The sequence below is a fragment of the Rhinolophus sinicus genome, chromosome 3 (assembly GCF_057876585.1).
Source record: "Rhinolophus sinicus isolate RSI-liver-muscle chromosome 3, RSI-T2T, whole genome shotgun sequence".
Taxonomy (NCBI): Eukaryota; Metazoa; Chordata; class Mammalia; order Chiroptera; family Rhinolophidae; genus Rhinolophus; species Rhinolophus sinicus.
This window is the reverse complement of record NC_142503.1, coordinates 40,081,691-40,107,235: the sequence shown is the minus strand read 5'-3', so window position 1 is coordinate 40,107,235 and position 25,545 is coordinate 40,081,691.

The following is a 25,545-nucleotide window of genomic DNA, read 5'->3' as shown; positions in this document are numbered from 1 at the left end:
TGTGAAACTTGAAACAAAACAAAAACAACAGTGAGAATAAAGGAGAGGAAAATGGCCTCATTGTCATTCTTTTCACGGCCTGAAACAAGTTTAGGAGTGATTTATATAATTGCTAAATGATATTGTAAAGAGAAAGCAATTACAAATCCAATAGCTACTTTTTCTAAGCCTCCACATCCTAAAAATGTAGAGTGCCCTACCTCAGAAAAAAAAAGTCTACTTCATTAAAATGCCAGTGAATCCTGTTAGAAGTTACATCCTAACAAGCTGAATCATTCCTTAACTGAAGGCAGAGGTGTGGTCATAATCAGGAAGTCTCCACCAGCTGGCAGGTAGAAAGATCTGATGACTGAGTTACTCAGGCTTCTGGTGCCTGCCTTTCCCACTGTAATTTCATCTCTAAAGCTCTCTGACCAGGTGTCAGGGCAAGAGCTTGGTTTCTGTCTTCGTGGTTCTCACCGCCATTCACATCAAGATGACCCAACCCACTACCCTGGAAGTCACTCAACTAACAGATTTTTATTGACTTAATCTGTCCGGGTACTTTTGCCCTCAATAGATAACTATGGTTGGAGAAACATTATTTTTTGTTTCCTTTCATATACGTTTTACTTTATTTCCTTGTTTTACCTTAATATATAAATAAGTAAATCATTTCAGAATCTAGTAAATATTATGACAAAAATGAAATTACATCATGGAGTGGAAGTGAGGCAGGAGGCAGGAGAGGCCAGGGCAGGACTCTCTAATGAGCTCAGGCCTGGAGCTCAGGCTGCAGGGCGACCACGTGCAGTGTGGGAGATGGTAACAGTTGCCACAAATCCTTCCCCTCCCTCAAGAGGTGAAGTCTATCTCTTTGCCCTTGAATCTGGGCCAGACAAATGACTGGCTTTTACTGAGGGAATGTTAACAAACCTGATGCAGAGGCTTGAAAGGGGTGCATATATCAAGGACCACTGTCTTGCTTCTCCTAGAAACCCTGGGACTGCCAACACATAAAGATGCCTGGGCCAGCCTGCTGGGTGACAAGAGACACTTAGCCAGTTGTCCTGGTTGACAGTCTGACAACCACCTGAACCACTTGCTCGTGAATACACGCTCCCCACTGAGACGAGCTGAGCCAGCCAGGCCTCGAAGAACCACCAGGCCGATCCACAGACTCATGAGCTAAATAAGCGGTTGTTGTTTTAAACCATTAAGTTGTGGGGTGTTTGTTAGATAGCAAATGCCACTGATACGTGGGGGAACTGGGTGCTCACTTGTTACATTTGAGATGGGGTCTAGGGAACTGTCTCCTCAGCGTTCAGTGTTACGCATACCTCCATGCTATTTCTGACTTACTCTTGGCAGGCCGTTCTCTATGAGGGGCTCATGTTTCTGTGTGTCTTGCAAGCAGAGTCACTGACTGTCTTTGTTCTAGGATATCGTTTTCAGGATTTTTGTTTAGTGAACAGTGTCAGAAGATAGAGATTTTGTGGCCCTTCAGAGCATAGGGCAAGCATGCTTATTACCCACTGTAAAAACTGTGAGTTCTGTAGGGTCAGAGGTCCTCTCCTGTCACATATCCCATGTGCAGGTGTCACCTGTCCTGTTTATATCACCCTATGAGAATTGGGGTTTGGAGAATGGATACAAGAAATCACCAATATGCTGGCCACTGCTACGGCCATGAGTGATAGAGTCTGATGTCTGTCTCATCGGCGCCTCCGGTATTCTGTCAGCACCCGCGACCTTGTGGCAGGCTCACTTGTTAAATTGCAGGAGGGCAAAATCTCAGACCTTTCTCAGTTCTTGACACCAATTAATCAAAACTTACGTATGCAAAACTATTAGCCAAACTCAAAGGGGATGCTGCGTGGTGTCTGTAAAGGTCCATTTCTCTGCAAATTACCCTGGAAAAGTACATTATGTGCCTGTTCCCAGGAACTCTAGGGCAGTGACATCTGTACACATCCTTCTTTTCCCTTTAAAGGACACAGGATAAAGGCATGAAGCCAAATCTATTTTTTTTTTAAATTGTTAAAGAAAAAGGAAATGGTTGGCTAGATACAGATACCATGTTTCCCCCAAAATAAGACCTAGCCGGACCATCAGCTCTAATGCGTGTTTTGCAGCAAAAATTAATATAAGACCCGGTATTATGTCATATCATATTATATTATATTATATCCCATTCTTACGTTATTAAAATAAGACTGGGTCTTATATTAATTTTTGCTGCAAAACACACATGAGAGCTGATGGTCCGTCTAGGTCTTATTTTCGGGGAAACACTGTATAAGGACACAGAGCTTTAAAAGCAAAAGAAAAATATAGCCCGTTTCTCCATTTCCTGCTTTCTCTGTCCCCCACCCCCAGCACTCAGCAAAAAGGAAGCTGACCTGAGCACCGGAGCAGTCCTTGTACAAATTCCATCACGAGAGCACAGAGACCCAGAAATCAATGAAGCCAAAAACACTTTTTAGGTCTTGATTATAACAGTTAGAGAAAAACAATCATAGTTCCTGCTCTACTGGCTACACACACAGAACTTTGCAGGCATCCTGGCACTTTAACACAATTCAAAACTCCGTTTTCAGAGCAAGAGAGACTTATATATTTCTTCTTAACCCCCGTGTCCTCAATTCAGCATTTCCAGCAGGATGCTGTGTCTGTACGTTTAATTCGTCCTCAGGTTTGTCAGATAAGCCACTGGTCTCAGACTAGAACATGTTGAGGAGAGAACTGATGGAGGAAAGATGCTGAGTCTCTCAGATGGAACCCCTTAAGGCATCAATTAAGGCTGCTGGGATGTCCTACAGATGAGCAGTTACTTACCCAGAGTATCTGAGCCACGCTGAGCCCCTGAGGTGAACTTCCAGAAAATGTCCTTGTCTTCTTTGGGTAAATGTTTTGGAGCTGATATCTTTTTCTTTTCCCACAAGGCCCAGATTCTGCAGGACACGGCCCATCCTCCTGCTATGTCAGCCATAAGGTACTAATTCCTCCAAGTATATGTGGAATGGTGGTTTTCAACCCTGATTGCTCAATAGAAACACCTAGAAAGCATTTGTTTCCTTTTTTTAAAAATGCTGATTTCCACAAGTCCACACCAGGCCAATTAAGTTAGAATCTCAGTGGGAGCCAGGAATGAAAACCTTGTTAAAGCATAACATAAAGATACCACTTTGGGCACATAAAAATAAAACCAAATGGCCTTGTGCCCAAATCCATTCTATTCTAGAGGGGGCATTAAGGTGAGTTTGAGATACTTATTTATTTAGCCGGAATTGAAGATCAGGATTCTCATTCAATCAATATTTATTTTGTTGATCACTTGATAAATGTCAGGTACTAGCCTCAAGGAGTCGCAATCCACAGGGGAAGACAGACAAGAGAACCAGCAACTTGAATACCTGGGAGCGGGAAGTGCCGAAGGCTATCAGAGCACAGGGAGGGCTGCCCACCCTTCACTTGGGGAGCACATGTCTTTCTGCTCCAGCCCCTTCAATCCTTGGCCTCCTCAGCCTTACCTCTGCACCCCAATGCTCGGTGACTGTGGGGTCTGGGAGCTAAGGGGACCTTGATATCTGCAACCATTCACCAAAGCTCATGGCTGCTTTTACTAAATCTTGTGAGCAACTGAATAGCTTTTTCCTCTGTGATTTAAAACAGAGGTTTCCAGAAAGAACAGGAAAAAACAACGGACATTCCTAAACCAGGAGATTACATGGAAATTCGGAACTGACACATTCTGAGTGAATTTCAAGCTAGAGAGCAGGCTGACGAAATGGGCCCCTGACATCACGTACGGAGCAAGCCAGTGCCACAGCAAAACCTTTTATGGAAAAATATCTGCCCAGAGCAGAGCTGCCAGGGAGCGCACGCAAAAATCAGAGCTAGGGAAAACAAGAGCACGCTCAGACCTTGCACTACAAAATGTGGGGGACGTGTTACTTGTTCTTAGGAGATGGGTAGTAACTGTCTTCAGCCACATTATCAGGCAGTGTAACTTGCTGGGGGGGGGGGGGTTTCTTTTGTTTTTCCATATGCTATCAGCATCCTCCATGAAACGGAGCTTACAGATGGAAGTCCTTTCTCGGAATGCTGAATCCCGTAAAGCATTTTTTGTTTTTCTGGAATAAACACTGCTGCGTGTGCCCTTTATCCTGTGTTGTGACTAAGAGAGGACACGGACTTGAGCATCAGCTCCATGACTCCACAGCCACAGAGTTTTAAGAAAGTCATTTAACCTCGCTGGATACTTCCATCCCTGCTCTGTGAATTGGGGGTGAGGATCATGGGATTATTGCAGAGATTGCACGAAATGATGCACGTAAAGCTTTTAATTCAGTGTCTGGCACACAGTAGATATTCAGAAAGAGGTGGTGTCGGTGTCTCCACAATCGAAATCCACATTTGGAAGGGAATATCATACAGCAACTTTGAATTTCTGGCTTCCTGCAGCAGTGTCCTACGTGTTTCTCCTTAGCTAATAAATAAAAAAGAAAAAAATCCTGCATTTAATAAACAGTATCTCCCACATCGACACTGTGTGACTGGGGCTGAGCAGATATGGGATAGTATCAGGAAGCTGACACACCAACACCCAGCTCCCTCACACGCTGCCAAACTGTAAAATGTCTGTAATATCCTGTTGCTGCGTATCTATTTAGATGCTTCAAACTTACCACTTTTAAGTTTTGAAAAAAACGGAGAAAAATATGACTTCCCCTCAACTTAGACAATATTCTTTTATTTCGAAACCTTTTTCTAGAGTCAGGCCCACCAATGCGAAGTGAGGGAAATAAGGAGGGAGGGACGTGGAAAGAGGTGAGATGATGAGACTAAGGATTCTTTAAGAAACATGAAAGACAAAGAGAAGGAGTCTGGATGCAGGCTCCCTGAATGAGGGCACATCTGGGTACATGAGTCTTCAGAGCTTACAGACAAGTCAAGGAAAGCTGCCCCAGGCTGAGGGAGTTTAAAATCTCACGCGCTCAACTCAAGAGCCAGCATCTATTTCTTCACATCTTCAGAACGGCTCTTCTTGGTGCAGAAGAACAAACTCGGACCAGGTACTGAGAGCAGCTCTGACAGGGACCTCCAACAGTTCACTGTGTTTTCAGAAATCAAGCTCCTATGTCCTCAGTTCCCAAGATAAATGGAACCATTTGAACTTGTTCAGCAGGCATCGTGTGGATACAAAATTGGATGTGGGAAGTACCTTCTCTTCACCTTTCATCTTAACCTTGTTCTTTGCTACTGACTAGGGAGTGGGTAAATTTAGACAGTACTCTTTTTCCTGATTTATCTTAATTGAACACATTGCAAGCACTGAGCTAACTCCACATTTTCTTTGAAAGATTGGAGGCTACTTCGGAAATGCATGTCACTTCAAAAGAACATACAGGCACTCAAGAGGTCTGCCATGTTTTTGATCCCCCAAAAGTGAACACAAAAGGGAAAATATTATAGAGAGATACTGAAGAACCAAGAGAAAGAAAGAATTAAGAAGTCCTTGTGTCTATCATAAACAGGACCATTATAATTGGTGAATTAACTTGAAGGATTCAAGGCTATAAGTCATGAAAACAGATACATCCTGCCATAAATGTACTATTTTAATTTAAATCTAGAAAAGCACATCTACTCATCAAGACCTTTCCATTGGGTATGGGTCCATTAATTCAAGCTTCCCATTGTCCTTCTTGTTAAAAAAAAAAAAAAAAAAAAATGCATGTTTAAGACTCATCACTCTAGTAAAGACTGCTGACTCTTCTTCCAATTCCATTCTCTCCTTCTCTGTAATAAAAGGATTCTAGCTCATTGTGTTTCTGCCCTAACACCATACATTTTCCAGTCTGTTGCAGTTAGGCATGATCATATGACTGAGTTTTTGTCAGTAGAGTGATTTTTAAGAAGTGATGGGTTTGTAATAGTATTTGCAGAAGGCATCTGGGCTGATGCTTAAGATAGGGGTACGCCTTCTCAGAGCTTGCTGTCCTCTTCTGATTCCAGAGCCCATAACAATAAGGCCTTAAGGGTCCACAGGTCAAAATAATGAAAAACCTGGACCCCTGAATGATTGCACAAGAGACTTCCCTTTGACCTAGAATGCTAACTTCGGCTTACTACATAGAAAAACAAACAAGCAAATGAAATTCTATCTTCTTTAAGCCATTGAATTTTGTGAGGTCTTTTTGTTCAACAACCTTAGTCTTTCCCTCACAATCTAATCATCAATCACGTCCAGTTTTATTTTCTTAATATGGAGTAAGAACTTAGAATCTATCTAACTATCTATCTATCTAATCTATCTATAACAATCTGAGGGTAGAATCCATCACATCTTTATGACTTTGCCTTCATTTTTTTACAGATGTCTCACCACATGTTAGTTGAGAGTTTTAAAGGTATGTTGTTGTTTTTTCAAATCTTGACAGAGCATTCAATTGTTTGCATAGAAGTAATTCTCTTCATTTTCAGATTAAGGTTTCATCCTTTTAAAGTAATATCTTATTAAATTCGTATCTACAGCACAGCACAGCTGGCATACACACGTTGCGGAACACGCTGACCCTCAGTGTATCAGCTAGCCATTGCTTCATTATGAACCATCCTCAGACTCACACTTCTGCAGTCAGCACTTCAGGCTGGGCTCTGCTGAGCTCCTTCATGTGTCAGTGGCAAGTGAGCTGGGCAGCTCTGCTTCTGGGGGTCGGCAGAACACTGGCAGACGACCTGGGTTTGTTCAATGAGCCACAGTGTAAGGCCCCTTGAGGTCTCTTGTCTCTTCTGCCACATTCGACGGTTCAAAGCAAGTCCCAAAGCCAGCCAAAATTCGAGGGTAGGGGAATGAACTCTACCTCTTGATGGGAGAAAATGCAAAGTCACATTGCAAAGGGACATGGGTACGCAGAGGGAGTAAATTATGAACGTATTTTATAAACAGTCTTCCACACCTGGCCAATGTACAACCAGAGGGGTGGGAACAGAAAAGAATGAGCATACCTCAGGAGTAACCCACTACCCAAGAGTGTGCCAACAGGTGCCAGTGTGTTAGTCCGTATGCTTTGCGGGGAGAATGAAGGTCACCTGCTGTTCTAGGAAAACCATGAAGCGGACACCGTGAGAGAACTCCTGCTATTCCCCAAGCTTGAGAGGCTTTTAGAGCAAGATGGACTGCTTGTAACTTCAAGTTACAAACATTTCTGGGTAAGAATGACGTGGCAGAGAAAGCTGGGTGTTGCTTACCAAGTGTCCCACGGGCGTCCGACCTTCCTCCCCATCCTGCAGTTATACTGAGGTCATGTGACCAGTTCTGGACTATGTTACTTCCGGGCTGAAACGGCCCTCACTTCCCTTTTAGCAGTGACCTTGAAGCCTACATGTACCAGATGGTGCAGCAATAAGAGTAAGGAGGGCCACCCAATCTAGATTGAGCTTTACATGAGTGAGAAACGACCCTGTGCTGCTTCACCCCACTGAGGTTTCAGGATTTACTTTATACAAAATATATGCAAGTCTATGCTGATTTAATCAAATGGAAAAGCTCAGTTGAAAATGCACAAGGACCTTAGGGAGACAAGAATAATCTGGGGAGCGCATCCAGGCTCAAGAATCAGAAGTTAATCATTAATTCATGGAGTTCTTGAGATTCTCAGGAACACAGTTACAGTCCCAGAAAGGAACTAGATTTTTTTTTTTTTAAAGAGAGTTCTTTGACAAGATCCACATTCTCCAAGCCCCAGCAAAAGAATGCCCAGTTACCCCCAACTCTAGACCCTTGGCAGGCAGTGTTTGAGGGGAGGTCAGTTCCTGTAGTAGGCAGGAGGGGTACAGTGTGTCTATATTTATTTTAGTCTGAATAAACACCATTACTCAGGACCACTGGATTCTGACTCAATCTATAGACCACCCACCATTTCCCCAAAGAGAAACAGGGAGGGACCTGGTTTCAGATCAATAGACTGGGAGTAGGAAAAATTCCAGCTGCACCAGGAACCCACTAACTAGGAACCTGATCTCACTCCAACCTCAGCCGCTGACAGGCATGCAACTCACAGCCAGAGCTCCCTGACTGCAGGAAAGACCGTGGTCAAACCCTAACCATGAAAGTTCCAGACCCAGCGTTCAGAGGAGAACCTCAGGAAGGCAGATGGTTCATTCAGGTATAAGTGGGCTCTGCTTCCCAGGATGCCTGCTTCTCTCTGTGGGTAGGGAGGGTGAGTGTTGACTTCATTATCACGACAATTAGAATTCTAAAAAATCAGATAAATGAGTGTGTCCACACGGGGTCATAATGATGCAGCAATTATTCTGAGACACTGAAGCTAAACACACATTTAGAAACATTTGTAAGTCCTCTGGGGTTTGAGCTTCTTGCATCCCCAGGACATCACTGGCGATGACGTCTCTCTAAATCTATAAGATCACCCCCCACCCCCAGTCCCCAAGCCTGGTAAATTGGTGCAAATGAGGAAAGGATTTGCTATAATGTACATAGGTTAACAGAGGTCTACAATTACCGAAAGGGAAATAGTTGAGGCTTGGGTTGGAGCAGAGGAGGATTAAGCAGAGAAGATAGTAACAACTAATGAGATGGTGTAAATGATCCAATTCTTACACATTTGGAATCAGCAATCTGGATGCTTTTCTGACATGAGGCATCATGATTGGTGCTACAGTGCTGGTGACCTAACATCATAAATTGTACCTAAATGCTCCTTGCAAGAAATGCCAGCGTCCCTTCTCCCAGGGGTATTAATGGAAACATCTAACAACTGCCCCATCACAGGCCATAGTGACTAAAATACAAGCAGAGACTCAGGCACAGGCATGCACCAGTCCGAAGGACCGCCAGCCTCAAACCCCAGGCAGCTCCCAGGCGGCTGCCTTCTTCACAAATCCCGGCACCACACTGCTGGCCCTCTTACTGCCTCGCCCAGCTCCATCACACTAGCTTTTCAAAAAATTGGTTTTACCCCACTAAAATTGGAAATATCAAAACCACTTTCTAAATTGAGAGGGACACATGCCAGGTAATTTTTTTTTACCTTTTGCGTGGCCCCCCTGGCATATCCACCTCTCTGGAGAACCTCAGTTGGTGGCTGACATGGTAAGGATCTGGCGGGCAACTGAGTACCCTGTGACACTGGGGATGCTGTCAGACCCACGGCCCAAATCCTTCCCAGGCCCCACAATCCATCTCGATGCCACTCAGACAAGGTCTTCTCTGATACCTTGCCCAGAGGAAACCTCCCAGAGAAGCTTATCTGAAGTTTTCTCATGGCATCTACCACATTCTTCCTTTTAAAAATGCCTTTCCTCTCCTATCAGACTTCAAACTCCAAGAAGGCAGGGCTCACACATATTTAATCTTTGGATCTCCACCAAGGCTGGGATGGTGCCGTACACCTGACCAAATAACTGAGTGCCAGTGGCACAAGTCCAACCTGGAGAAGAGGAGAAGGAATGGAGGGGAAGCTGAGGCAGAAGAGATGCTGAGGTGGGGGAGGGGAAGGGAGGAGATTCATGCTTAAGGGTCAGGAGTAGATGAGCACAGAATTGGTGATGCCCAGGGCACCAGTGGACGGGGTTGTGACTCTGACTTTGGGAGGGGTGCTCCCAGTTTCCCCTTCTGAGAAATCTGATAGCATCCCTTCCACAATTTCCCACCTCCCTTCCCCCTTTACTTTTCTAATGTAGCATGCCGCGACACCTGTAGAGTATGTCTACCACAGGTCAGCACTTACAGGACACAAAATTAAATCAATGTGTTGTGTGTGGGATACCTACTATTTAAGGCACTATTAACTACAAGTCATGGCGCTTATAGATTTTACTAATTAATCATGAAATGAAACAGAAGTTTTCCAACCTGGGAAACTATCAGATTCATTCCACGTAACACTCAGAAATGAATGTCATCATTTCCATGAACATTTTCTTGGACAAGCACACCTGTTTGTGAGTAAAAGCTGTTAGATACACAATGTTCTCAAGAGTCTGTGAAAATGGTATACTCACACACTGCTGGTGGGATTGTCACCAGCGATATGACTTTTTGGTTATAAAAACAATCATACACTTGAGCACATAATTCCAATCCCGAAACTATGTTCTATGACAATAAATCAACAGAAGAAAAAAGTATGTATTACAGTGCCATAATTAGTACTGTAAAATGGAACCCATACAAATGTCAAGAATAGGTAAATGATTTCATACCTTTATTGTATTATGCACCTATTATAATGTATTATGCATCTATTAAAAATGGGTGTTGGAAATCTGTGGATATATGAAATATTTATAAATAATACTAGATGAAAAAAGCATTCTTCAAAGCTTGATGACGACTACAGGTATAACTGCAAAAATCTGTGTGCATATGGACCAGAACAAAAAGATAATGAAAAAGATAACTAGATGTGTTAGGGTAATGGATCTTTTTAACTTAATGCTATTAAAAAGAGGGACGCTATTGGCCAGTATTCCACAGGGAGGGAAGGAGAGACGTGAGAAGGTAAACGAAAGGCTACAGGGGAAAGACAGATTTTAACCAGAACAAGAGAAAATGCACCAACGATACAGTTCACATTCTCAGAGCTGCAATTTATGTTTGGCATTGAGTATTTTCAATAGAGATAATGATTAGATAATGTGTAATAGAAAAGCAAGCTAATGAATGAAAGCTATTTATTCAGAAAAAGCCTTATTCATGGATTCTTGCCTCTTAGCAAATTATATGCATGCTTGACTGTGTGAGGTATTTAAGAAGAGGAAAAAAGAAATTTCAACATACAACAAAAATGTGTTTGGGGTGGGTGCTCTGGCTGTGGCCCTGCCATAAATCAGCTGCGTGGAGCTGAGCAAGTGACAAGAGCCCCGGTCTCAGTTTCTCCACGTATAAAATGAAGGGCTGAACTACAACTCTGAGGGCCCCTGAGCCGCACATCTCATGAAACTGGGAAAGCTCCTCTTATCTCGGGAACTTGATGCAGGGCATGGAAACAGCTCTGCATTCCATTTACCAATGGCCAGAGACTCGTGAGAAGAGTTATACAGCAGACCTGTCTTTGGGGGTCCTGACCTCACTAAATTATAGGTTATCACCACTAACAGTAATTCATTCATCAAATTATGTGGTGCTTATGGCCTCTTAGATGCTACCGATGCATATTAACTCATTTAATTGCTACAACCACTGTAGGATGTAGGAAATACTATGTACTCATTTTACAGATGAAGAAACAACTGAGGCACTTACAGGTTAATAATATCCCAAGGTCACTCAGCTGGTAAATGGCAGAGTCAGGACTGAATTCCAAGCGGTCTAACTCCAAAGTCCATGTTCTTAATTATGATGGGATTGGCTGGGATGGTGCTTTCTGTTCATCTGATACCCCCTCCCCCCAAAACACACACACACACACACACACACACACACACACACACATACACACACACCCCTCCAGCCAGGAGCTTCCACATTCATAGGAAGGAAGAAAGGCTCAAACATAGAATTGCAAGAGCATCCTGCCTTAAAAATAGCTCAGAATACTCCAACGTTATCACTCACCTTGGTGTTAGATGATCCCTGATAGGTGCTTGTGGATGAACTTCATTTACCCCTGCTTTCTGTACGGCTGCCATTGAGAATAGATCCTGTAGAATTTGGACTAAGAGGAAAGGGGAGATAAACAAGATCAAATGCTCTCGAAAGCGGGCCATCCCAGGACACATGCTCAAATACTGAACCCTTCCCCAGCATTCACCCCAGGCCTGGTCCCGTCGGGGTCCCCAGAGTTCTTCCTACCACGCCTCGTGCTTGGTGATTATTCTCTCCCCTGAAGCCAGAGGGAGGGATTTAGCAAATACTTGGAATAAATATACAAACCAGGGAAAAATAGATTCTACAAAGATAGAATTTGGTAAAGGTTCTGTTTACCTGGTTTTGCTCAATCTGGGCAACTTTTGGAAAGAATCTTTTGGGAAAAAGAATCATTTCTGATTATAATAGTAATATCTGCTCATTATAGATATTTTAAGTAATACAGAAAAATATATAAGGAAAAGAAATACCTACAATAGACCCACCACTGTTAACAATGTGGTGTATATCTGCTGATCTTTTTTCTATGCATTTTTGTATATTTTTCATATAAAATTGGGGTATTACTCAGTAGACTATTTTTTTTTTTCACTTAGCAGTATAGCATCAGCTATAATGGCTACATGGAATTATATATAGGTAGCAGGATGAAAAAATAAGTATGTGAAAAACAAACCTGGAAGTGTGTACTCTGCCTTCTAAGTACGGGGGGTTACATAATTTCTGTCAGTGGAGAAATTATTAGGGGGGTGTGAAAGTAATGGACGTTTTTGCAATTATTTTTAACCTTTTAAACTGCAATTACTTTTGCACCAACCTAATATATAACTGTCATTCCATTTGCGAACACTGGTTGAAGAGCTAGAAAGTCAAATCTAATCCTTGGTCTGGAGCTGACTACATCAGCCTAGACAAGGCCATCTCAGAACTATGCTTCTCTTCCTACCGAATCCTTGCTTCAACTCTCCTTTCACAGGTGTAAGACTTGCATCTCCCACCTGCCTGTTCCTGCTCCCTTTCCCTTTGTCCTGCATAGGAATTTCTCCCGATATGTTTCTAAGACAGTTAATCCTCTCTTGGTATCTGTTTCTGGGGGGACCTGACCTGACAGATCACCCATCCACCAAATATGAAAGCAGTTCTCAAAAATTATATTTATAAGACATATATAAGGATAGGAAAAAATAGGATGTAATGCTCTGGAAAACGCCAGTATTCTAAATGTACCTACATGATCCTAGTGTTCTTTTTTAATGACATAGGTGTGTATGTGTGTGTGTGTGTGTAAGATTCTTCACACATACACATTACAACATTGAGTGGTTATTTCTGGATGAATGGATTATGAGAGTTTGTTGCTGCTTCTTTACCCTTTTCTTTATTTTCCAATGTTTCCATAATGAACATTATTACCTTTATAATCAGAAACAAAGATAAAGTCCACACATATACAAAGTACCCATAAGGTCCCTCTGAGGTTGGATGCTGTCTGAATGAAGCCCACAGGCTGGCCTCCACTTTGGAGGTCGATACACAGTAGGCAGGCACAGCTAAGCTGCAAGAAATACAGATTGTAACGTTCACGCTCAACGGCTTCAAAAATATGCTTGGCTGATTCCAGATGTTTTCAAAATCCAAACTACATTTAGGAATCTTGATGGAGCTTCAGAAGGAAACAGAACAGATGGAGTGCCCATCCTACCGAGCATTGCTTGTTTTAGTTTCATTACATTTAAAAGAAATTTCTACCAAGTCAGTATTTCCCCAGATTACTTCATTTTTCATTTTATTACTTATCTGGTAAGCAAGAATGATGTCTTCTCCTTCGCCTTGAAGGACAAGAAACTTTCCTAAGTCTGCAGAAGGGATGCCAGGGGACACTGAGCTGGCATGGGGGACACCCGCTGTGCTTCCGCCAGCCATCCTCAGACTTGCCCTCTGTCCGTCTATCATGCAGATGCCTCCGTGTTTGCTGTTCTCTTTTTCTTGTTAGAGAATAGCTGGCATGCAATATTATATTAGTTTCAGATGTACAACATAGTGATTCAGCATTGATATATCTTATGATATACTCACTACACTGTCCAGGGACCATCTATCACTGTGCAAAGTTATCATGCTATAATTCACTATGTTCCCCTTTACCCTTTTCACCCATCCCTCCCCACCCCCTGCAACCATTAGATTGTTCTTTGTTGCTATGTGTCTGTCTTTTTTGTTTCTTTGTTTTGTTGTTTTAAATTCCACATATAAGTAAAATCATGTAGTATCCTTTCTCTGTCTGACTTATTTCATTTAACATAATGCCTTCTAGGTCCATCCCTGTTGTTGCAAATGGCAGGATTTCATTATTTTTCATTGCTGAGTAATATTCCATTGTATATATGTATCACATCTTCTTTATCCACTTATTTGTTGATGGACACCTAGCTAGCTCCCATCATAGCCAAGGCTATTGTAAATATTGCTGCAATGAATGTAGGGTTCCATATAACTTTTTTGAATTAGTGTTTTCATTTTCTTCAGATAAACATCCCGAAGTGGAATTGCTGGATTGATTGACAGTTCTATTTTTCAGTTTCTTGAAGAATCTCCATATTATTTTCCATAATGGCTGCACCTATTTGCAATCCCACCAACAGTGCACAAGGGTTCGCTTCTGTCCACATCCTCGCCAACACTTGTTATTTATTGACTTTTTGATAATAGCTACTCTGACTGGTGTTCTTAAGAAACTCTTGTACATCAAAGTGTCAGAACAGCGTAATACCACCAGCCACACAATAGTAAGAACTGACATTTACCGGATGACTACTTTTGCCAGGCAGTGTTCTAAACATTTGCCATATATTAAATAGCTCACTGAATCTTCACAAGAATCCTGCAAGGGAAGTACCGACCCCAACCCCATTTAACAGGATGCAGCAGTGTCGACAAGTAAAGCGACTTTGCCAGAATCACAAAGCAGTTCAGTGTATGGTGGAGCAGGAGTTTGAACACAGGAAGTCACAAAGGAAAAATGAAATCAAGAACAAAATACAAGTACGTAGTTCAGGTACACAGCAGCTGTCCTTGACGGAAACGAGAGCTGAACAATGTTAGATAAGCAGCAGGGGAAGTGCGATTCCACTTGGGAGCAAATCAGTCAAAATAGACAAAAGGATGTAAACTTAACAACACAAGGAAGTCAAGCATAGGCCACCAAATACATACTGAGAGACAAACAGGTAAAGCGATACACATGCATGAAGCGACAGGGCCGGGGGGTGTAGCTGAGCAAGTCCAAGAAGCCACCCCGTTCTGCTGTGGAGGGGGAGGGCAGAGAGCGTGTGAAGACTGGAGAGAAGGGATGTGAAATAAACAGAAAAACCAATGACAGAGAGTTGGGATTGTCAGCCAAGAGGAAGGAATGGAGATGCAGGGGGATAGATATCTCCACTCTGAAATAGCAAGAGGCAAAGGCGGGGGAAGCAAGTGATTTGTGAGGGAATTGCATCATTTCCTTTTCACTGTTATTTTAACCTTGCATGATGTCTTCCTCAGCCACCCTGCTAAACAGATTGAGAAAGATGAACTCTTCTCTTAGGGCTTAACATTCTGTAGAATGAAATGGCAACATGCCAGCCGCCACCGCTCATGGTGCATGGAGTTAGGTCGGGTGTTGTTTTCTGTATGCCCTCTGTGTCTTTCGAGATGCTTGCCAAGAATGAATGAGCTGTGATTTCAGGTGAGTAGGTGCCATTGAAAAGAGGATTCTCCTCCTGCAGAATTATTGTGGCTGTGAAGTAAGGTCACATGTGATGAGCACAGATGTTCAGGGCTTGACACTTGTATGTGCTCCATGAATGATGGTGACGAGGGGTCAGGTGTCTCTCTCTTTGCTCAAAAATATTCAGCGGCTCCCCACTGTCAAGAGGACACTAGTCCAGGCACCCTGGCCTGGCACTGAGAGCCTTCTGTTTGTTAGTCCCCTACTTATATTTTGATAACCTTAATCACAGAATGGGTTGACTGTATTTACACATTGGCAGCGTTAGTCCTACTCGGAAATGTCAAAAAGCCTCTGTAAGAGGATTTAAGAATGAAGTGACACAGGCCCCCTTCATTACAGAGCTTAGTCATGGATCATGGAAATTTATCTACCACCTCAATCTTCCAGGTCCAGGTGGGCGAAGTGAGGAAACCCCATAAGCTTCACAATTGGGTAAGAGTGACAGCGACAGTGCTGAGTCACTGGAGAACAGCTTTCTGTTCAGACACTGGCAGAACAGGAGGGAGATACTGGTGAATCCAAGAGCAAAGGAAGAAGGAGAGCAATGTCATATGATTTCAATTATAATAATTAAGCTGGATTATCGTGGTTTAAAATAGATGGCCACAAGTGGCCAGGCTTAAAAATAAGCAAACGGCAGTGTATATAGGGCACACTTGGCAAAGCCTGAGGAATCCTACAGAAAATAAGAAGGAAACTCCTGAAGACGTTGTTCTCCAGTATAACTAAGGCTAAAAGTCACTTGGGTCTATAGTCCAGACACACGAATCTCATGTTTCCCGATCACTCTGCTGGCGCAGTAAAAAGAAGCTACTTTTATTTTGGGTTGTTGTTGTTGTTGACGTTGTTCTTCTTGCCCTCCTCCTGGCAGTTTCCTCCCTGGTGCTCAGTCCACATCCTTAATTCCATTCCTAGTTCCAAATGTAGGCGGCGACTCAGGCCTGTCTGGCCACCAACACATGTCCTTCTTTCGGCCACAGTGATTGGTTCAGAGTTGGGTCTGTGGCCCAGTTAGAAGCAATGATATTCAAGAAGACCTTTGGTGGGACAGCAGAGGAAAAGGCACTTGCTTTTTTCTACTGGGATTTCCATAAGATGACATGTCGCTGGAGCTGCCCACGAAGCAATCACTATGGGAAACAGGGCCAAGAAATGGTGAGAAACTGGGTCCTCACAACACTGTTTGCACCGTTGGGTCAGACGGCACCTGAAGCCAATCTCCCTCAGCAAAGTCAAATTAATACCCAAAGCCAATAAATTCCTATTTTTCTTAAGCCAAGTTGAATCAGGCTCCATCCTCATGATAAAAAAAAAGTCATAACTAATGGAGAAACAGAAGCTGAGGCCGAAATAAACTTATCTCTGCCAGGAAACTGGGATGGCCCCTGGACTGGGCAACAGACTCTGCTTTCCTGCAGCTGCCCAGCTTTCGAGAACCTTGACTCAAAGGCTGTACCTCACGGGAGAGAGAGCTGGTGCAGGCTCCTGAAGACCCAAGCAGCTCTTAGCCCAGACTTGCGAAGAAAACATCCATCCTCCCGTGGGTGCAGAGAGACCTCAGGGAGCCAGGAGGGACAGCCAGCTGTAGGGGACCCTCTACACAATGTCTGTCCCATAATCTTTAGCATGGGCAGCCCCTCTCGCCCACTGCCCTCCTCGCAATCCTTCCTCTCCAGTGGAACTGGTCCCATTGCTGTCCCCTGACCACATCGAGTGTGCTCCTGACTCCACAGGCCGGTTCCTCCCCACCTGGCTTCCTTCAGCTCCTGCTCTTCACCCACCTCCTCGCCCATAGTCTAAAACCTGGCTCAAACTGTCCCATTTTCTCTGACTACAACAACCCACATTTGAATGCAGTTTCCTTATTGGTAAAGTGGGACAATATGTTAGAGATTTAGCTATTAAAACACAATGATGATAATTGTGGTGATTGGTATAGCCAACATCTAGGGAGCATTTTCATATATGTCAGACGTGTAAGTGCTTTTCATGTGTTATCTCATTGAACCTTTATGCACCCTTGAGACAGGCATTGTACTAACATACATTTAGGCAACAAAGGTACAGGGAAGTGGAGAAACTTGCCCAATGTCATACAACCGGGAGGTGACAGAGCCATCCTTTAGCCCCATGCAGTCCGATGCCAGCGCTTCCGTCCTGACTGCTGCCCTCGCTGCTCTAAATGGTAGTAAGAGGATGTCAGAGCATGGGAGGCAGCGAGGCCAGAATCCTGCCCACACCGCTTCCATCGCAAACTGTATACCCCCTCAGAGAAGCGTACTTACAAGTGAGACGTTTGCGCTCTGCAGAGATGCCCAGGCAGGAAGCAGACAGACCTGACTGATCCTTCTCTGCATGGACACTGGCGCTGGAAGCCTGGTTTCAAAGCCTTGCTCTGCCACTTGCTCACTGTGTGATCTCAAGCAATCTCTTACCCTCTTGGGCCTGAGTTTTCTCTGTAGAGGGGTAATATCATGAAAGGTAAGTAAGTCAGTGCACGTAAAGCACGTTAGGATCATTCTTGGCAGTCAACGCTGGGCCATAATAGCTCACTGAACAAGGCTCGTCAGGGCTGCTGCTGCATCTACAGCGGGTTCCAGTGACTGAACCAAAGTGCCACTGCACCCTCTGTGCAGGCCACCCCTGCATGATCATGTGGGATGACGTTAGTGGCCGTCAGCAGGACAGGGACCCAGCAATCTCAGAAGAGACCATCTGCCTTGGGTTCTGGAGTGTTGGCAATGTTGCTTTTCAGAAATTTGGCTTTGTCGTTTTTAATTGCTTAGTCTTGCTTTTCCTGGCCCAAAGAACAGAGCTGCCAGCTCTCAGATCCGTCCTAAGAGCAGTTTGGCAAGGGAGGCCACTGCTTATCTGGGGTTTTTCTTTATATGTAAACATCTGCTTCCAACACCTACAGGCAGCTTATTTGCATCCATCCACGAGGGGCTGCAGGGTTACCGGAACAGGGTTCTTCGCCGGTCTAAAGCAAGCACAGTTCTGATAGTGCCCTTATGGACTTTTGCCTGCACAGCAAAGAGATGCATGGAGTCTTGGTGAGCAGAGACAAGCTGGGCAGCTGGAGTCGGGCAGCCTTGCAGAGGCCACATGTACACCACACACCAGGGGCACGTGGACTGGCCAGGATGACCTCAGCAGCCGGAGGAAAAAGCGCCTCCTTTCACCAGGAGTTTTTATCTTACAGACCCATGAAGCAGCCAACATAGGCTCTGGCGGGTCTTATTTTGTTTCAGACAACCCGTCATGCCTATCCCTAAGAGAGAGAGCGTGCATGTTTGTAAGGATGAGGGAGAGGCAGTGCAGGCAGCGGAGGCTGACGAAGGACAGAGCAGGGCAGAGTGTGAGAAGCCTGCAGGGCAGAGGGAGGGAAGGAGGTGTAGTGGTCTGGCGGGGGCAGTGAGAAGGCAGGGAAGGGACATGGCAGGTGGATGGCCAGGGGCCACACAGTGACATGGTAAAGCACACAGCCTGATGTCAGGCAGCCTGGCTGACACACCAGCGACACCAGTGACCAGCTGTTTGATCGAGGACAGATTACTTGACCTTGCTAAGCCTATTTTCATACCTAGAAAATGGATGAAATACTCATAAGGATATCATGAGAATCAAATTAGTATCACCATCATAATTATTTGCTGGGTTATAATCATACCAGAGACAAAGGTATTCTTTGAGTGGCTTTCAAACGTAAAAGTCTGACCATGTCATTTTCCAATGAAAGAAGAATGACAATCTATTAGTCTACAGTGAGAAGTACAGTTTCAGAGGAGACAAGATCCAACGCATACCAACGTCTCTGAAGATGGGCTCTAGGGTGGTAACAGCCCAGGTGAGCTGGCCCAAGGCTCTCTCCCCCCTGAACTTTATGGCACTCACAACGCCCATCTTTGGGGGTCTAATGTCTGGTGTGACATGTTGGAATTGCACTGGAAATTACGCAGGGTGGTGGTGTGTAATTTGATATGACTAAATGGTGTTACACAATAGTAGTTCTGGACTCTGCATGTAATAATGAGAAGACAGAAGAAGGGTAAGCAGAAGGGAGGGACAAGGGACAGGAAAGAGAGTAGAAGAAATATCCCAAACCTGAGTGTCCAGGAATGCTTAGCTACACTAGCATTAAGCCCCAGCCAGCCAGTAGCAGAGAATAAAATTCAGGCAAGTGTCTTGTCGGCCCCTGGAGTCTCTGTGGCCAAACCAGATTGCACCTCTATTTCACACCACATGGGGTTTGCTTACATGTCATTTTAAGTGACTTGTGATAGGAGAAGGAGACTTCATGAAATAGATATCGTACACACATTTCAGGACTCTGAAAGAAGTGTAGAAGCAGGTATGTCTTGTTTTCTAACAACAATGGAAAGCTATAATTTCTGATAATAAAAAGGGTGTCACAAGGTTTTATGTTCATTGAGGTGGAGACACCAGAATGGCCTGTCCAGGCTGCATTACCAGACCCTAAGGAAGACGCTCCCCTGCAGGCCCAACTGCGAGGCTCTGGTCAGTATGCTGGGCCTGGCGGGACCTCAGGAGACCATCTTTAGAGCTGAGAAGGCCTGCAGAGCGTGCCCTCGTCAGTGGCCCTGGCAGTCAGTGTGCAGGACTGCCCAGCCCTCACCGGCTGCAATGGCAAGTTTTCTGTAAGACCCCACTCACAGAATGGGCCTACGTCCCGCTCAGTCTGTTCTTCATGGTGGCAGCTCTGAGGGTATGGTGCTCATTTCCCTGCCCTAAAAGGCAGCCCAGTGCACTTGCATCACTTCCTTGCTAATTAAAGAAGAGCCATGAATTCCTCAAAGCTGTTTGGCGCATGTCATTTGGGAGACCCTGCTCGTTGCGCAATTTGTCGTGCAAGACGGTCTGTGGGGTCTCTGGTCCCGCTCCCCACATAAGAACGCAGGATATGGTGAGGCCAAAAAGAAACACCCATGGAGCCATAGGGAGGGGAGTCATACCACCACGGTCTCACTGGAGGCTGGATCTACACGACCTGCAACCTGCTGTCCGCTTCTCTGTCTGCCAACCGACTGACTAACTCGACTTGACTCCTGACTCACCAACCAGCGCAGCTGCGGCAGTTATATCAGAGACTAATTGGCTAACTGGTAACAGCTGATGGCCAACTAGCCACAGCTGATGGCCATCTACTACCCGAGCCAGCACCTTTCCACGTGAGCCCGAGAGCCTGGAAACTGCTCTCTGGGACTCTGTCCCCACAGGGCACCTGTCCAGGAACTTCATCACAGCCTTCCTGACTTGCTCCTTCTGCCCCCGTTTGCACTCAGCTCCTCACTCTCGATTTTGCCTCTTTTCTATAGCCGTTCCTGGGCTGTATGGACCTGAACCTCCTGGGTTCGAGTCGGAATCTAAGCACTGTTTCCAGACTCTGGGTCTTCTGCCCCAGGTGTGCTGGAGAGAAGCCACACTGACTCTGGTTCTGGGAATGTAACTCTGATCTGGGTCACGGCCACCTGGAAGTATGGCCAGGCTGCCCTCATTCAAACTGCTCAGCATTCTCTTTACGCTTCTGTCTGTGGAGGAAACAGTGCACGTCCTCCTCAGACAGGGAAAGCTCTCCAAAAACTCTCGTCTGTCTTCTGATAATTGTAATATGGGGTTAGATCACTCTTGCTAAAGTGAAAACAGCCTGGAGCTTTTAATACCAAGGTCCCACAGTTGTAGCGTTGTCTAAGAAGTACTGCTTCTAAGCTGGATGCATCTAAGGAGAGTCTAATCAAGTGCACATGATAACGCCAGAAAAGGAATCAGAACATTTAAGAACTAGTCGAAAGTGCCTCTGCTATTCTTTGATGTTTATGCCATCATGTATCTTTTTAAAATGTAGCATTTAGTAACACTTATATAGCATAGCTGTTTTCCTTAGAGAAACAGGGATTTGAAAATTTTACAATTCTGATACGAATCTCCTATTAAAGTGGATTTCTAAGAATTTGTTCCAGTGGTTATAATCCTCTGTGCATTAGAAATAACAGAGAAGCATATTAAAAATGCAGACATCGAAGCCCCAGGCTTATAAATTCTAGACCCAGGAATTTGTTCTGTTAGCATCTATAATATTTCAGAACCACCAGTCTAGTGTCTCTCAAACCTTAGAGTACATATGTATCATCTGAGGATCTTGTTAAAAACTACAGATTCTGCCTCAGTCTAGAGTAAGGTCTGCGATTCGGTGATTCTAACAAGCTTCCAGGTGAGGCTGATTCTGCTGGTCCACACGTCACACGTTGAATAGAAGGTGTGGTCTTGGGACCAGATGCCGCACTCACCCAACGGCAGCTGGGCCCAAACTGGATTAGACATCTGAGAGAAAATCATCAGACTCCTCAGGACTGGACTCTGAATACTAAGTTGTGAAGTGATTTAACAATGGATTTTACACACATCATCTCAGTAAATCCACATATAAACTGTACACAATCAGTATTATATTATTTTTCATGAATGAGAAAACCAAGACTCAGAAAAGTCATACAGCTAGTAAGTGGGTGTCGTGGTTTTCTATTACTGCTTTACAAATGACCACAAACTTCATGGCTTAAAACACGACAACGTTATTAGGTTTTGACTCTAGAGGTTAGAAGTCCTGAAATCAAGGTGTTGGCAGAGCTTGGATTCCTTCTGGGGCTCTAGGACAGAAGCTATTTTCCTTCCTCTGCAGCTTCCAGAGGCCACCTGCATTCCTTGGCTCATGGTCCTTTCCTCCATCTTCAAAGCCAACAACATCTCTGACCCTTTTTCCTACATTAAATCTCCAAGTACAGCTGAGAAAGCATCTCTAAGAAATCACGTAATTAGATGGGCCCCCTGAATAACACAGGACACGCTCCCATCTCAGGTTTGTACCTTAATCAAATTGGCAAAGTCCCTTCTGCTGTATAGGGTAAATATTCAGTTTCCAGGGATCAGGGTACAGACACCTTTGAGGGACCATTATTCTGCCAACCATGGTGGGAAAACCATGATTTGGAACCTGGAATCAAATTCAGATATAATTCCAGAGTCCAAGCTCTTTCCAGTACACAACTCAAAACAGCAGCTAAATTGAATGTTGTTGTTGGTTTCTGGAGGCCAAATCAAGAATGGAGCATAAATTGAGTGCAGCTGCAGGCAGCCTGAATACCATTATCATTTTAAATTGAACAAAATGGTGCTGAAGTAGATTTTGTTTATTGCAATTTACTTTGCATTCTCCTTAGACTCAGCAAAACCAGTCCTTCTGTGCAACTTCAACGCTTTGGGATAATGTGCGAACATCTAATTGTGGTTTCTGGTCATTATTTATCCTAACTGAAAAGTGAGATGGAAACCTCTCTCAAAAGTGAGATGGAAACCTCTCTCAAAAGTGAGATGGAACATCTTTAAGATGTGGCAATGAATCACTTATACTTTCATGCAACCATTTTGAAGCAAGATTAGTAAATAGGCCTTGAATATTCGACTCCCATTGTCATGCAGGGCGGCAGGCAGGGTCTCAGCTCCTGCTCCCCACATAAGAACACAGGATATGGCTAGGCCAAAAAGGAACACCCACGGAGCCATAGATAGGGGAGTCATACCACTAGTCTCACTGGAGGCAAGACCCACACAACCTGCAACCTGCTGTCTGCTTCTCTTCCTGCAAACCAACCGACTGACCAACCAACACAGCCGCGGCAGTTATATCAGTGGCTAATTGGCTAACTGGTTACAGCTGATGGTCAATTAGCCACAGCTGACGGCCATCTACTACTCGAGTCAGCACCTTTCCACGTGAGGCCGAGCCTGAAAAGTGCTCTCTGGGACTCTGTCCCCACAGCCGTGCAAGGAGCTTGGTGACTAGTGAGGGGTTGTGTTCACCAAATCACTCAGACTCCCCACCCCAAGTAGCCAGGCGCTCCTGTCTGCAGATTCAGCCTCAAATCAAGGCGAAATTCATCCCGCACTTCATGAGTGCATTCAGATCTAGGTTTTATTTTTAGGGCTGCAATTCTATCCACAGAACTGACCCTTTAGTTATTGGACACATTATCATCGGGCCAGTGAACAGAGAAATGTTTAATGTGTTGTTTGTTTTTAAACCTCTGACATGGGTTGAATTGTGTCCCCCCAAAAAAGAATGGTTGAAGTTCTAACCCAGAGTGCCACAGACTATGTCCTTATTTGGAAATGGGGTCATTGCAGATGTAATTCGTTCAGATGACTGTTATCCTCACAAGAGGAAAGAGACACGGGAGGAGAGGTCCCCACGTGACAACAGACACAGAGATCGGAATGATGCATCTACCAGCCAAGGAATGCCGAGTGCAGCGAACATCAGGAGGTTTAAGAAGCAAGGAAGGCTTATCCCCTTCAGGTTTCAGACGGAACCAACTCTGTCGACACCTCAATTTTGGACTTCCAGCCTCCAGAACTATGACAGAATAAATTTCTGTTGTTCTAAGCTACCTCATATGTGGTGCTTTGTTATGGCAGTCCTAGTAAATTGAATACTATCTTTCAGGATGTTGTGACAACTTCTATGTCTCATGTTAAAGAATGGACGTATTTCTGAAAAGATGGATGAATATAGATAAAACAATGACCAGAATATGACTTAAATACTGGAGATGCAGTCCAGAGAATGATTTTGACTATAAGATGTTTCCTAAACCACACCACAGAAACCTTGCCAAAACAGTATTCATTATAAAGTTGAATTTAGTATAACGGGCATTTCTTGTTCGGTTTCAGGAAGAAGCTCTAAAATGACTTTACAGAGCATGGACCCAGGATACAGTTCAGTGGCAGCAGCAGCAGTCAAATGAGGACCCGCTCACTTGTAAAGCACCTACTGTGTGCCAGGTGCTTTGCAGACATGTTTTTCAAGACAATTACCCCTCCCTTTTGCAAAACAAAAACAACAACAGAAAACCTTTTCCTTCGGGCTGTGACCTGCTGCAGAGGGTAGGAGAGGAATGACTAATATAATCAAGTTGAACTCTTCCTCAGCCCCACACTGACCCTTGTCATGACTGAAACTGCTCCTTCTGAAGCCACAACCTCAGTATCTCCACAGCTCACTCCCTCCACCTGCCAGTCCTAAAAGTCACTTATCAGCCACTCCTACAATCACTGTTCTAACCTCATTAGGACCCGCAATCCATCCCACTGCCTATTCAACCCATCCTTCGCCTTCCACGCGCTCTCTGCTTCCTATTGTTGTTAGGAAAAGGACAAACACTTAACTTGGCCAATAAGACTCCATGGAAGACAGGTCCCACACCGTGCTTCCCCTGCTCTGCCAGCTCCAGACAAGGGAGCCCTCTCAGACTCTCGCGCTCGCTCCTTCACGCTGCCACAGAGCCTCTTCATACATTGCTCCCTCCGAGGAGAACACTCACTGTCTGTCCTACCCTCTAGCCCAGTCACCTCCTCTTTTTCACATCTCACCTCCATCAGCTCCTCCACAGAAATGCCTAGAAATGCCTCAGGGAGTTTCTCTAACTCCCTGAGGTCAGATCGGCCTATCAGATCCTCTCAGAGCTCAAGGCAAGTTCCATTTTGACAGTTATTTGCAGAGTTATTTGATGGATGCCTTTCCACATAGACTGAAAGCTCAAAGCAAAGCAAGAGTCTTGTGTGCTTTTGTTTATCATTGTATGCTTAGTGCCCAGTATAGTGCCTGTCGTATATAGGCACGCAATAATTAGTTCAGTGAAAGTTGAATGAATATTTAATTTTCACAACCACCTGGAAAGGTATTCCCATTTTACAAATGGGAAAAATGAAGAAGCTCAGGAAAGTGAAATTACTTAAGTTGTAGATAATTAGAGACTCACCCAAGATTATAAAGTGCAGGTTCTTTCCTCTGTACTGTTTCTGGTAATATGAGACGCGAATATCACAAACTATTGTGTGCTAACACCACGAAAGGTGTGGTCAGAGGCAGCATCTCCGTGGTGCCAACTGAAGGTAAGAGGAAGATGAGTCCCACGGGACGCCCAACAGCGCCTGGGACACCTCTAGTGAGAAAACCTCTGCCACCCAAGAACCAGTTGACCTATATCAAAAGCATAAGAATATGAGTACCTTCTCACTATTAGTAACTCTTCACCTAGTAATTCTGTTTCTAGCAATTTTAAGGACATTTTAAGAGATGTACAGAAGGATTTATGAC